Here is a 14,551-nt window from a genome sequence, read left to right on the forward strand (position 1 = left end):
CTGCACAGACTTCGAGCCAAAACCCAAAGTGGATCCAATGATACGGGAAATATAAAGTAAGGATTTCTCCTTCTCCTCCTGATGGATTCACTTCTGGCTCCGACTCAAAAAATACTTCCAAAAACTGCCAGAAAAACTAACTTAAAATAAAGCTGCCTGCAGAACCTTCCTGAAGGATGTGCTTATATAAGACAATATTCCATATATTAAGGAGCAGTCAGACAACAGCCTAGAATAGATGCACATAATGGAGCTGGACTTACCTGGAAAAGAATATATCCGGTTGATGGAGCAGAGGAGAAGTAGGAGAGTGAAGTGCATTGTGGTCCTCAGTTCTAGATGACTACAGGAGTGGAGTGAGGAGCAGAGGGAAGAGACCTCTTTATGTAGGGCAGCCCTGCTCCGCCATGTAGGGGGTGCCCAGTGATGTCATTAGCTCCGCCCTCCTGGGGGACAAACACTAAACGATGTCATCACATCCTTATGTAAATAACACTAAAGGTCACATAGTAACAGAAGATCTGCTGTTTACACTTCCTGCTATATGTTGGAATTTGTAAATCATTTCTCTGTGTTGCACAATTCAGCTTCTTCCTAGAATATATAATATTTATTGACTTCCTAGTTTATATTCTCAGTTACTTTTATAGTAATGGCCCATTTACATGTAACAATTAGCTCTCAAAATTCATTCAAACGAACAACTTTGAGTGATAATCGTTCAATGTGAATGCCGAAAAATCCCCCACTAGTCGTTCACAGTTTGTTAAGCTGACATTTCGGTCAATTTAAAAAACCTTGTTGGCTGGCGGGCTTCCCATTCCGTGTAAACGCTACCTGCTCAATGCTTCACATAGGAGGTGAAGCACTGAGCGAGACGTAGATGAAAAGAACGCGAACCAGCGAGAAGACTTTCTGTGTAAACACTCTGGACGAGCGCTGATGACCTCAGCAGTGATGTCAGAGATTGTGCAGTCGTTTAAGCGTCTGTCGGTCCGTGTAAAAAGGCCATAACGTATTGTATGAAATAAAGATTACAGCATGATCTATCTTGGCGCATATTACATGTCCATATATGCCAAGATAGTGTATGGTAATTGGTGGTTCACCGCAAGTACTCAATGTCATTGTGTACCTGCTGCGTGCCGCGTGACTGTCACATGTGGCATGCAGTTAATTATGCTCGTGTGCAGCCGGACAAATGCTAATTGTGAGACGTCTCCTAATCTTCCCTCCACTGCCGGCTGTAATATCAGAGATCTACTCTTATACAATCTACGAAGCAGTGATGGCGCTTGGCTGATGACGACTCTACGGGAAAACAATGTCTAATTAAGGCCTCATGTCCACGGGCACGCATGGATTCCACATGGGGATTCCTGCATGGAATCTGCGTGTGCCCATGGCCGGCGACCCTGCTTAACTGTCTGTGTCTTCTTTTTTTTGGACTGTGAATGTGTGGGGAAGTGCCAGTCGGCACGCCATCAGGCATGCCAAGTAAAGTTTTTCCTCTTTTAAAGTCCTGCTTTCCCCCAGAATCGGCGGCCCGTCTGTAATGTCAGTTGCAGACGACCCGTGGATCGGACGAATTCCATTGACTTCAATGGAAGCCGTCCGTGTGGGAAACGCAGTAAAATGGAGCATGCTGCGATTTTTTATCCGCGAGTGGAAACCGCAATTGGTTTCCACCTGTGTGCATAAAAAATCATTTCCCATAGCATGCTATGGAGGGTTATTGTGGTGTCCCAGCGACCACCTAGACACGAGGCCTGCGCTGAGGAGCTGGGAGGGTAGAGATGGCACTTGTCACAGTTGCTCTTACCAGACTCCTCCCTCGAGGGACGCATGCCAGCTCGGCCTAAGCACCACTAGGCCTCTTCCTGGCAACGCTCGGACAGCAATTACCTGTATAAGTGTGGTGGACTGAAGACTTGTCACGCGTGACACCACCGTTCCTTGCACACCTGTATGATCCTCAGCGGGAAAATGAAAGGAAGTCCACACACAATTAACTTTTAGTACCTCAGTCTATGGGAACGGACAAGGGCTGGAAAACTTTACATGCAGCTTGACAGTATACAGTTTATCACACACCAGTGCAAACAGGACAGTAGACTTGAGGTCAGGGAGGAGACACAGGATGATGCCGATCCTACAGGCCACGTTATCTATAAGGTACCGCTCCTGGAATGGGGACACTCCGGAGGAGGATGGGCGTAGGTTGACTCCACAGACACTCACTTGACTCAGGACTTAGATCTCTGCGCTGCGGACTCCTCTCTTCTCTCTCTCACAAATGTTTCCTGGCATTGGGGAACTCAGGATACCTTTCTTTCTCCTCCATCACTCTTCACCACATGAGGGTTGAAGGTACCCCCATGTGGCCGGCACTCCACTCTCTACCGTTGAAGATGATGAACTGACTGAAGAAGACCACACCTTGCTCTCAAACACTCATACTTATAGTCTCTAGCATACCACGTGACAGGACATAAATTGATACATTTCCAGACATATCCCAGCCACTTTCAGACATTAACCTCTCATATGCTGCAGCTGTGCAATACACATAACAAGAGACTATACAGTTTGCACAGTGTATCTACACAAAGAACATGACATGTATGACATTTATGGAGGGCCAGAAATATAGACTTCGGGCCACTACATTATGATCGTAGTTGGATGAGAAGCATTTGTGCGTGTATCAGCACATATTACTGTACTTTTGTGTACACAGGGCCAGTTCACATAAGTGACACAGCCTTTCCATGGATTAAGAGGAGAATTAACCAAATGAGGTCCAGATGTGTTCTTTTCCCCGTGTTTTGCGCAGCGTTTTCACACTTCCCCATGCGTATTTACGCACCTGTCATAGACTTCCATAGGGCCTTTGCTGCACACAGACAGGAAAATCGAGCAGGTCTTACTTTTTTCCACTAACAAATACCTGTGCAAACACGGTCATGTGAAGAAGCTCGTAGGTTGCGTTGACATGTGGCGGATTTCTGTGTGCATCCACATGATGCGTATTTTGACGCAGATCCACATCTTGTTTTCCCTGTACCCGCGGGGTGAGGTCTGCTGCTGATCTGCAGGAAAGTCCACAATAAGCACCAAATGAACTGGAATTCAACATGGAATTTAGTGCGGATTCTGCTTTGCGGAAATTAACCGCAGTGAGATCATGGTTATAACCACCGGGATGGAGCTTAGCTCCGATTCTGGGGATTTAATCCTTTAGATGCCACTGTCAATGCAGACAGCAGGATCTAGAGAGTTTGGAGAGGGAGGGGGCTTCCTCCTTCACCCCATGGGCACTTCTGCAATCTGATCAAGGTTGCAGCTGGTGCTCAAATCATGACCTCCAGGTCTGCCATGTATAGTGGCCTGTGAGGTCAGTGTCATCACTGATAGTAACAGGCCGTATTGTCAGTGATGAACATGATACTGTCAGATAATGCGGCGCATTACATAAATACTGCAGTGTATTATCTAAGTGATCAAAGGATTCCATCTTCAAGTCATGACACCAATAAGAACAACATATGATTTATACCACATGGTTAATGGCATGTAAAAAAAACAAACAAAAAGCAATATCAGATTTGGTTTTTTTGTACATCTCAGCTCCTAAGGACGAATTCTGACGGCCGTATGCACAACTATGTTCACTGGTACAGAAGGTAGTTGCGCATGATCAAGGTTTTTTCTTTTCCTTGACGGTTGTGCAAACTCCGCCCCATAGCGCAGGAGTTTGAAAACAATAGCGGGAAGATAGGTCCTGCCCTATCTTTCCCACATGTAGTTAATACTACATGCAAGAAATATAGGGCAAGTGAAAACGAAGTGATTGAAATTAGTGGTTTTGTTGTGTAAGGTTTTGCGGCTGTGATTATCATGGTGACATAACGGGAGAAAAACGTGTTAATCCGTTAAAGCTCTAAAACACGCAATAAAAATGATCAGAAAGTCATATGCACTCCAAAGTGGTGCCAAAGAACATGTCAACTCATCCCGCAAGCAGCTCCATGGATAACAAATGTTAAAAGTTATGAGTATAGCAGTACAAAAAAAATAGAAATTCTACAAAAAATGCTTTGATTGCGCAAAAGTAGTAACAGCGGGAAAATAGGTTCGCCCTTATCCTTCCTGCACGTAGTTAATACTGCATGCGGGGTTTGGCAGGCAAGTCCTTTCTTTTTTTGCCTATACTATTAATGGACAGGAATATCGCTAATGAAAATGAAACCATTGAAATCAGTTGTTTCGTTTCGTCCAGTTATGCGGCCAAGATTATCCTAGTCACATGACGGAATGAAATCACACCCATCTGTTTAAGCTCTCAGGGTAATAAATATTGAGGTTTATGTATCTGATAACTTCTGTTGTGTTACAGAAAAAAAAATATTTCAATCGAAAATCTGCAAGAAAAATAACATTTTTACATTTCTCTCCACTTTGCTTTAGTTCCGTGTAACATCTATAGGGATAACAGAATTTATAAATGCTGCTTTATAAACTTTGAGGGGTGCACTTTTTGGAATGGGGTGATTTATGAGGGTTGCTAATATACAGGCCTCTGAAAGTCACTTCAGAACGGAATTGGTCCCTTAAAAAATAGATTTAGGATATTTTCATCAAAATTAGAAAAACAGTTTCCACCACTTACAGCGGTCATGTACGAGGATTTACACATTTGTTGCAAATAGTAGAATTGTATCACTTGTTGAATCATGTAAAGGCACCGTATGACGGAACAGAAGGTATTTTTGACCTTTTTTTTTCTTTGAAAGACTTTTAGTTGAGACGATAAGCCCGGAGCCCCAATAATCCTAGTAGACGCTGATAGTCAGTAGTGTATAAAAGGCTCATCTGTAGAACAGATACTATTTTAGCCCTGACTTCTAGATCTTGTACGTCATTCTGAAGTCCCTCTTTGTATGTAATATATTTGTCCAGCAGATGTGTAATCCAGGACTCCATTGTTATACTGGTATCATGATGTGACTTTGACTTTTATGTCTTCAGAGACTTCGCTTCCATGATAAGGAATTATCACCACACCAAAATACTATCTGATGGGGCAACATGTAAACCCGATGACTGAAAATCATCACTTCAGGCTGGGGGGGGGGGGGGGGGGCAAGAAAGTTGATATTTATTTACCAAAATACATATACACTGTGCATATATTTAAACTTACATTTAATTTTTTTTTATTTCTATTGGGCCGCTGAGGGATACAAAAAGGTTGAATTATCCATCGAAACATATACACTCATTGTAAAAAAAAATCCCACCCCTAGACGGAGTAGTCGGAATTTAATAAAACTTTCTGTGTAATTGTAACGTTGTTATAAGTAAGTGATCAATATAATATCAGAGCAAAAGGACAATTTAATGGGGAAAACTGACACTTGAATGGAGGCTCTAGTACCCTGTTGTACTTCCTCTAGCTGGGATACAAGATGTAATATGGGGGGCATGGAGGCTCTAGTACCCTGTTGTACCACCGCTAGCTTGGATGCATGATGTGACACGGGTGGGCATGGAGGCTCTAGTACCCTGTTGTACCACCTCTAGCTTGGATGCAAGATGTGACACGGGTGGGCATGGAGGCTCTAGTACCCTTCTGTACTGCCTCTTGCTTAGATACAAGATATGATACAGGCGGGCATAGAGGCTCTAGTACCCTGGTGTACCACCACTAGCTTGGATATAAGATGTGATACTGATGGGCATGAAGAATCTAGTACCCTGTTGAACCACCTCTAGCTTGGATACAAGATGTGATACATGGGGGCATGGAGGCTCTAGTACCCTATTGTAGTGCCTCTAGCTTGGATACAAGACGTGATACAGACGGGCATAGAGGCTCTAGTACCCTGTTATACAGCCTCTAGCTTGGATACAAGATGTGATATGGGCGGACATGGAGGCTCTAGTACCCTATTGAACCATCTCTAGCTTGGATACAAGATGTGATACGTGGGGGCATGGAGGCTCTAGTACCCTGTTGTAACACCTCTAGCTTGGATACAAGATGTGATACAGCTGGACATAGAGGCTCTACTACCCTGTTGTACCACCTCTAGCTTGGATATAAGATGCGATATTGGTGGGCATGGAGGCTCTAGTACCCTGTTGTACTGCCTCTAGCTTGGATACAAGACGTGATACAGACGGGCATAGAGGCTCTAGTACCCTGTTATACAGCCTCTAGCTTGGATACAAGATGTGATATGGGCGGACATGGAGGCTCTAGTACCCTATTGAACCATCTCTAGCTTGGATACAAGATGTGATACGTGGGGGCATGGAGGCTCTAGTACCCTGTTGTAACACCTCTAGCTTGGATACAAGATGTGATACAGCTGGACATAGAGGCCCTACTACCCTGTTGTACCACCTCTAGCTTGGAAACAATGTGTGATATAGGCGGGAATGGAGGCTTTAGTACCCTTTTATAACACCTCTAGCTTGGATAAAAGATGTGATACGGGTGGACATGTAGGCTCTAGTACCCTGTTGTACCACCTCTAGCTTGTATTTAAGATTTAATAGGGGTGGGCATGGAGGCTCTAGTACCCTGTTTGGCCGCCTCCAGCTTGGATACAAAGTGTGATATGAGTGGACATGGAGACTCTAGTACCATCTTGTACCATCTTTAGCTTGGATACAAAATGTGATATGGGTGAGTATGGAGGCTTTAGTATCCTGTAGTATGACCTCTAGCTTGGAAACAAGATGTGATAAGGGTGGGCATGGAGGCTATAGTATTCTGTTGGACTATATCTAGCTTGGATACAAAATGTGATATGGGTGGTTATGGAGGCTCTACTACCCTGTTGGGCAACCTGTAGCTTGCATACAAGATGTTATACTGGCGGGCATGGAGGATCTAGTACCCTGTTGAACCACCTTTAGCTTGGATACAAAATGTGATACTAGTGGCCATGAAGGCTCTAGTACCCTGTTGTACTGCCTCTTGCTTGGATACAAGATGTGATACAGGCGGGCATGGAGGCTCTAGTACCCTTTTGAACCACCTTTAGCTTGGATACAAAATGTGATACTAGTGGCCATGAAGGCTCTAGTACCCTGTTGTACTGCCTCTTGCTTGGATACAAGATGCGATATGGGTGGATATGAGGCTCTAGTACCCTGTTGTAATGCTTCTAGATTGGATATACGATGTGATACTTGGGAGCATGGAGGCTCTAGTACCCTGTTGTACCACCTGCAGCTTGGATACAAAATGTGATACTGGCAGGCATGGAGGCTCTAGTACCCTATTATACCTCCTCTAGCTTGGATACAAGATGTGATATGGGTGGACATGGAGGCTCTAGTACCCTGTTGAGCCATCTCTAGCTTGGATACAAGATGTGATACATGGGGGCATGGAGGCTCTAGTACCCTGTTGTACCACCTCTAGTTTGGATACGAGATGTGATACTAGCAGGCATGGAGGCTCTAGCACCCTGTTGTAATGCCTCTAGCTTGGATACAAGATGTGATACTGGCAGGCATGGAGGCTCTAGTATCCTGTTGTACTGTGTCTAGCTTGGATACAAGATGTGATATGGGCGGACATGGAGGCTCTAGTACCCTGTTGAACCATCTCTAGCTTGGATACAAGATGTGATACGGGTGGACATGGAGACTCTAGTACCCTGTTGTACCACCTCTAGCTTGGATACAAGATGTGATACGGGTGGACATGGAGACTCTAGCTCCCTGTTGAACTGCCTCTAGCTTGGATACAAGATGTGATACGGGTGGACATGGAGACTCTAGCACCCTGTTGCACTGCCTCTAGCTTCGATACAAGATGTGATAGGGGCGGGCATGGAAGCTCTAATACCCTCCTGTATCACCTCAAGCTTGGATACAAGATGTGTTACAGGCGGACATGGAGGCTCCACTACCCTGTTGTAACACCTCTAGCTTGGAAACAAGATGTGATATAGGCGGGAATGGAGGCTCTAGTACCCTTTTATACCGCCTATAGCTTGGATAAAAGATGTGATACGGGTGGACATGTAGGCTCTGTTACCCTGTTGTACCATCTTTAGCTTGTATATAAGATTTAATAGGGGTGGTCATGGAGGCTCTAGTACACTATTTGGCCGCCTCTAGCTTGGATACAAAATGTGATATGTTTGGACATGGAGTACCATGTTGTACTGTCTTTAGCTTGGATACAAAATGTGATATGGGTGAGTATGGAGGCTTTAGTTTCCTGTTGTATCACCTCTAGCTTGGAAACAAGATGTGATAAGGGTAGGCATGGAGGCTGTAGTACTCTGTTGGACTATCTCTAGCTTGGATACAAAATGTGATATCGGTGGCCGCTGAGGCTCTACTACCCTGTTGAGCAACCTCTAGTTTGCATACAAGCTAGATACAAGATATACCGGCGGGCATGGGGGCTCTAGTACCATGTTGCACTGCCTCTAGCTTGGATACAAGATGTGATACAGATGGACATGGAGGCTCTAGTACCACCTCTAGCTTGTATATAAGATGTGATACAGGTGGGAATGGAGGCTCTAGTATCCTGTTGTACCACCTCTAGCTTGTATGTAAGATGTGATACAGGTGGGCATGGAGGCTCTAGTACCCTTGTTGGCCACCTCTAGCTTGGATACAAAATGTGATATGAGTGGACGTGGATCGTCCAAAGAATATAGAATATCGCACAGCACTCGCTCTATCCCAACACACACTTGGGGGGGGGGGGGAGTATCCAAAACACAGATCAATCCATAGCCAACCATAGGGTTGTGAACTGTAAACCTAAAAGATCACTCAAATATATATGATAAGATGTTCCAGCATAAATGGTGCAGGCGGCTTCCTAAAAAAAGAGCCTTTATTGTTCCATCGATAGATATATAGGCAACGTTTCGACCATTTAGGTCTTTCTCAAGCCTAAAGACAATATCAGATAACATACACAAAATAAATATACATATAACACATAACATTCAATTAAAAACCAATCCCAAAAAGGGAAAGTGTAATACATACCTCTATCTGTTGAAACAGAGCAGTAGCTCCATGCCCAGCCTGACCACAGATCCACACATATATAGTGTTAGTTTGTCATCGTCATAATTGTGGGACGTCCCACCGGGAAAACCCACTTTCAACATCTCTATGTAATCACCGCTAAATAGCGTAATCTTATAAGTATGCCCCACCGTTTGCCGGCGTGCATGCGTCGCGTGACGACACTACGTTACATAACGCCATCACGTCAACGATGCGGGACACATGGGCGTAGCCCTTGCTAACCGTGATTACTCGAGCGCGCATGCGCCGTATGACAGCAATGCGTCACATGACGTCAGCATGCCCATAGCGTCTGACATACGGGTGCGACTTGGCGCGTGTGCACAAATTCAATCTTCCCAAATACATGAGCACGCATGCGCCACAAGCCGACATAAATGGTACTACGGAAGCCTAACTAATGCAAAAATGTGATGTCGGATAACACATCCCATCTACAATTTCAGACATCAGCATAACTGTCCCATCAATGTTCCTCAACACCCGGATAAGTATATCAAATACCTATATATGGGGCGATATTACCTCAAAAATATTGCCTTTAGAGATGAGCGAACCTACTCGGCCACGCCCCTTTTTCACCCAAGCACCACGATTTTCGAGTACTTCCGTACTCAGGCGAAAAGATTCGGGGGCGCCGTGGGTGAGTGGGGGGTTGCAGTGGGGAGTGGGGGGGGGGAGAGGGAGAGAGGGCTCCCCCCTGTTCCCTGCTGCTACCCCCGCTCCGCCACCCCTCCCCCCGCCCCCCGGCGCCCCCCGAATCTTTTCCTCCGAGTACGGAAGTACTCGCAAATCGCGGTGCTCGATCGAGTAATTACCATGGGGTTAACAATTAGTCAAATATAACCCATCTACTATAGACAAATACATGATCACATAGAGAATAGAATACTAACATGGTTGTATTGTTACTGTGCATAATAAAGGAAACAAATCCAAAGGGGCAACAAAATGTTCAAAAATTGTCAATCTTTATTAATGGTAATGCAAAAAAGTTGGGGATAACCCACTCAAAGCCCCATGGTAATGCCGAATCATGGAGCGAAGCACCATCTGAAGAAATAGAAACAAAATATTAAAAACAAGAAATACGGCAGCGATATATCCTACAAAACGAGATGAAATAGAGATGAATCCTAAATGTACGGCATATATGGTAATTAATATTCAAGCCTTTAGGGGACAGAGTGCCAAAATTATAGATCCACCTAAGTTCTTTCTTTTTCAATAGCGCCTGACGATCCTCACCCCTTACAGAGAGAGGAACGTGGTCGATGATACGGTACCGTAACTGACTGGTCTTATGCTTCTTATCGATAAAATGTTTAGGTATTGGGAGTTCTACATTCTTATTGTGTATTGTGCTTTGGTGTTTGGTGACGCATGTCCTCACTTCCAAAGTAGTCTCGCCAACACAGCCCAGGTCGCAAGGGCACGTGATCAGGTACACAACAAATGTAGACATACATGAGTAATGATGTTTGATTGTGTATCTTTGCCCCGTGTAGGGGTCGTAAAAACTATCACCACTTATCATGTGGCCGCAGCACGCACAGTTGTGGCATGGGTAATTGCCTTCTTCAGAATAGCCAAAAGTCTCTGTGATGTGGTAATGTCAGGATTGAACAATGGCTTTACAAGTTTATCCTTCAAGTTAGATGTTCTTCTATAAGCCATAATAGGTCTTTGTTTAAACTCCGTAACATTATCACATCCATTAAGCAATAAGGGCCAATGCCTATTGATGGGTGGACATGGAGACTCTAGTACCTTGTTGTACCGCCTTTAGCTTGGATACAAAATGTGATATGGGTGGGTATGGAGGCTCTAGTACCCAATTTTATCACCTCTAGCTTGGAAGCAAGATGTGATATGGGCGGTCATGGAAGCTCTAGTACCCTGCTGTACTGTCTCTAGTTTAGATGCAAGATGTGATACGGGCAGGCATGGAGGCTCTAGTATGCTGTTGGACTGCCTCTAGCTTGGATACAAGATGTGATATGGGAGGGTATGCAGGCTTTAATACTTTGTTGTACCGCCTCTAGCTGGGATACAAGATGTGATATGCGCAGGCATGGAGGCTCTAGCACCCTGTTGTACCACCTCTAGCTTGATACCAGATGTGATACGTGGGGGTATGGAGGCTCTAGTACCCTGTTGCATCACCTCTACCTTGGATACATTATGTTATATGAGTGGGCATGGAGGCTCTAATTGCCCTGTTGGGTCGCCTCTAGCTTGGATGCAAGATGTGATACAGGCGGGCATTGAGTCATACAGGTTCCATATAATATCCTATGACATATCGGTGCAGATTTTGCAGGGAGGGGTAGATAGTTACAGCATATCTCCGCTGGTGAATGTTGAATCCTGTGTAATCTACACTTAAGGCCCATTTACACAGCACGAGTGTCGGGCAAACGATGCCTGATACTCGTCCCTGTGTCTCCGCGCTCCTGTGCTCCTGCAGAGTCATCCTACCTGTACATAAAGGAATGTCAGCATCAAATAAAGGAATCTTCTTTATATATAATCTTTAAAACATCATGTCATATAGAAGGCACCGTGCTGATGTTAACGCAAACGTGTTCCAAAGACACTTGGCTTCTCGTTCACGGTTGAATGGACGCAACTGTGCTGAGCGTTACAAACAATCACAGACCAATAAATGTCCTTAGGGTGTGAACTGTACTCCCAGCGTAAATCAGGTCACATTTGGTACAGCAGCATTGCAAATAACGAGTTTAGTGTCACCAGTAATAAAAGTTTTAGAAATTAGTTGTTCTTTTTGCTGTGTGAACTATTTTAGTTTTATATAACCCTATTCACACACTCCCTCTCCTCCCACGCTCTGCGGGGGGCTTCACCCCAGGGAAACAGTCAGTTCTCTATCAGGTGTCACTCTTTGGCCCCCAAAGATATCAGGGCCTTTACGTCTCTCTGCTATTTTTGAACAGTTCGCCAATGTGGGGAACTGCCCCAAAGTGCAGCCCCTTTTTCAATGCTATATAAGTCCCTGCTGCTGATGGCTGCATCTGCTCTGCTCTCCGTCTGTCCAGCTGCGTCCGCTATTTATGATGCAGCTTATTTTTTATATATAGGCGCCTAGCTATGCACCAAAATCCATTCACGCACTTTGCAAATGGGCAAGGCCTAGGCCTCTTTATTTTCCTATGCAGTGCGCCAATCTTCATAGCGGTGATGCACTAGTTGCATCATCGCTAACTCACTAGGGAGGGTGGAGCCTTCATCCTCCCTAAGGCTACAACAAAGTGGTGCCGCCCATGCGCTACAACATGGCGCCAGAAGTGTCTTTACAGGTCCCCTCCCCAGGGACAGCCCTTCCCTCCCCCTTGCCAGCTCTCTACAAGGGGAGGAGGCGGGACGGAGCGGGATCTAGTGTGCTGAGCTCCTGCCCCTCTCCGCCTCTTGCCGCTGTTTGCAATGAGAGGGGAGGAACGAGGAGGGGTTTATCTTCGCCCCCGCCCACCCCACCCCTCCCACTGCAAACTGCGGCAAGGGGCGGAGAAGATAAGGGGGACTGAGTTTAGCAGTCACGCTGCTAAACTCCCTCCCACCTCCCTTCTCCTGCAGCTGTCATTGGCTCCCATAGGAGTCAATGCAGCTGCTGCCACCGACATAAAAGCGTCCTTCTGGGTGCTATTACGCTGAGAGATACGCCCCTGTGCACTGATGCATTGTAAACCAATGCATCAGAGGGGTAGCATATATCACGCCCCGGCCAATATACGCCTGTGTGAGTAAGCCCTAACCCTTAGTGAATTGGCCTATTTTGGCCATGAGGATGCAACGTCTTTTCAGGGATTTTCATTTCTACTTTTCCTAAGCCATAACTTTTTTTTATTTTTCCGTCGAGATAGCCACAAGAGGGCTTGTTTTTTTTGTGTGGCAAACTCCTATTTCTATTTGTAGTTTTTTACAGCGTTAATCGTGTAACATAAATGACGTGATACATTTTATCTGCAGGTTGGTACAATTACGATGATACTAAAATCATTTGGATTTTTTTTTTAGATTTTTCCACTTTTGCACAATAAAAACCCTTTTTTAAAAAAATCATTATCTTTTTCTATATGCATTCAAAGCCCCATACGTTTTTGTTTTTTTTCCATGGATGGAGCTCTATGAGGGCTTGTTTTTTGCATCACAAGCTGTAGTTTTTTGTAGTAGAATCGCTACGATTCTCCACTTGTGGATGCTGTGGCTGCGATTTCCATAGCAATGCTATGGAAAGCGTTCACTGCGTTATCTGCGGCCGAATAATCACCGCAGGTAAAGCAATGAACAATCGCCCATAGACAGGAGGCCTTCCAATTACAGTCAGCCCTTTGAAGACAACCATCAGGCTGATGTGGCCCTCCGTGAAAATGAGGTAATGATAATCACTCACTCTCTCATTTATATTTTTTATTAGAGATTTGACAAACATATATAACACTGTTATGGAATTCATATATGTGAACTAGAGATGAGCGAGCATACTCGCTAAGGCAAACTACTCGAGCGAGTAGTGCCTTATTGAAGTACCTGCCGGTTCGTCTCTAAGGCCTCATGTCCACGGAGAATATCAGGCCTGCCCCGGATTCTCCATGCAGAATCCCGCAGCGGGTCCCTCCTGCCCCGTGGACATGAGGCTAAAAAAAAGACTAAACTTACCTGTCCAGATGCTGCGGATCTTCCCTCCGTCGCGGCCGGATCTTCTTTCTTCGGCCCAGCGGATGTGCTCGGCACGCCGGCAGCGTGCCGCGCGCATGCGCCGGGCACATCCGCCGGGTCGAAGAAAGAAAATCCGGCCGCGACGGAGGACAGATCCACAGCGTCCGGACAGGTAAGTTTTAATTCGGGTGTTCCGCGGATCTGGACGGCTTCCATAGGCTCTAATAGAAGCCTGTGGGAGCCGTCCCCGCGGGAGAACCGCACTAAAATGGAGCATACCGCGTTTTTTTTCCCGCACACGCAATCCGCGCCTCAAGGGTAAAATGACATCCGCAGGTATTTAACTACCTGCGGGTGTCCAATGCATCCCTATTGGGCGCAGATCCGCGTGCGGGAAAAACGCTGCGGATTTTAAATAATCTTTTTACCGTGGACATGAGGCCTAAAGATTGGGCTGCCGGCGTGGGTGAGAGGGGAATTGCGGTGGTGAGCAGGAGGGAGCTGGGGGGGGGGGGGGGGGGGGAGAGATCTCCCCTCCGTTCCTCCCCGCTCTCCCCCGCCGCTCCCTGCCGGCACCCGAATCTTTAGAGACGAGCGGGCAGGTACTCGAATAAGGCACTACTCGCTCGAGTAGTTTGCCTTATCGAGTATGCTCGCTCATCTCTAATGTGAACAATTTGGATCTGACAGAGTATCAATCAAGATGTATTGTCAATACTATTACATTGTATGTTTTCATAGTAAATTGAAGATCTTTACATAGTCTCCAAAGAAACCATTTTTTTTTCAT

The sequence above is a fragment of the Eleutherodactylus coqui genome, chromosome 11, assembly GCF_035609145.1.
Source record: "Eleutherodactylus coqui strain aEleCoq1 chromosome 11, aEleCoq1.hap1, whole genome shotgun sequence".
Taxonomy (NCBI): domain Eukaryota; kingdom Metazoa; phylum Chordata; class Amphibia; order Anura; family Eleutherodactylidae; genus Eleutherodactylus; species Eleutherodactylus coqui.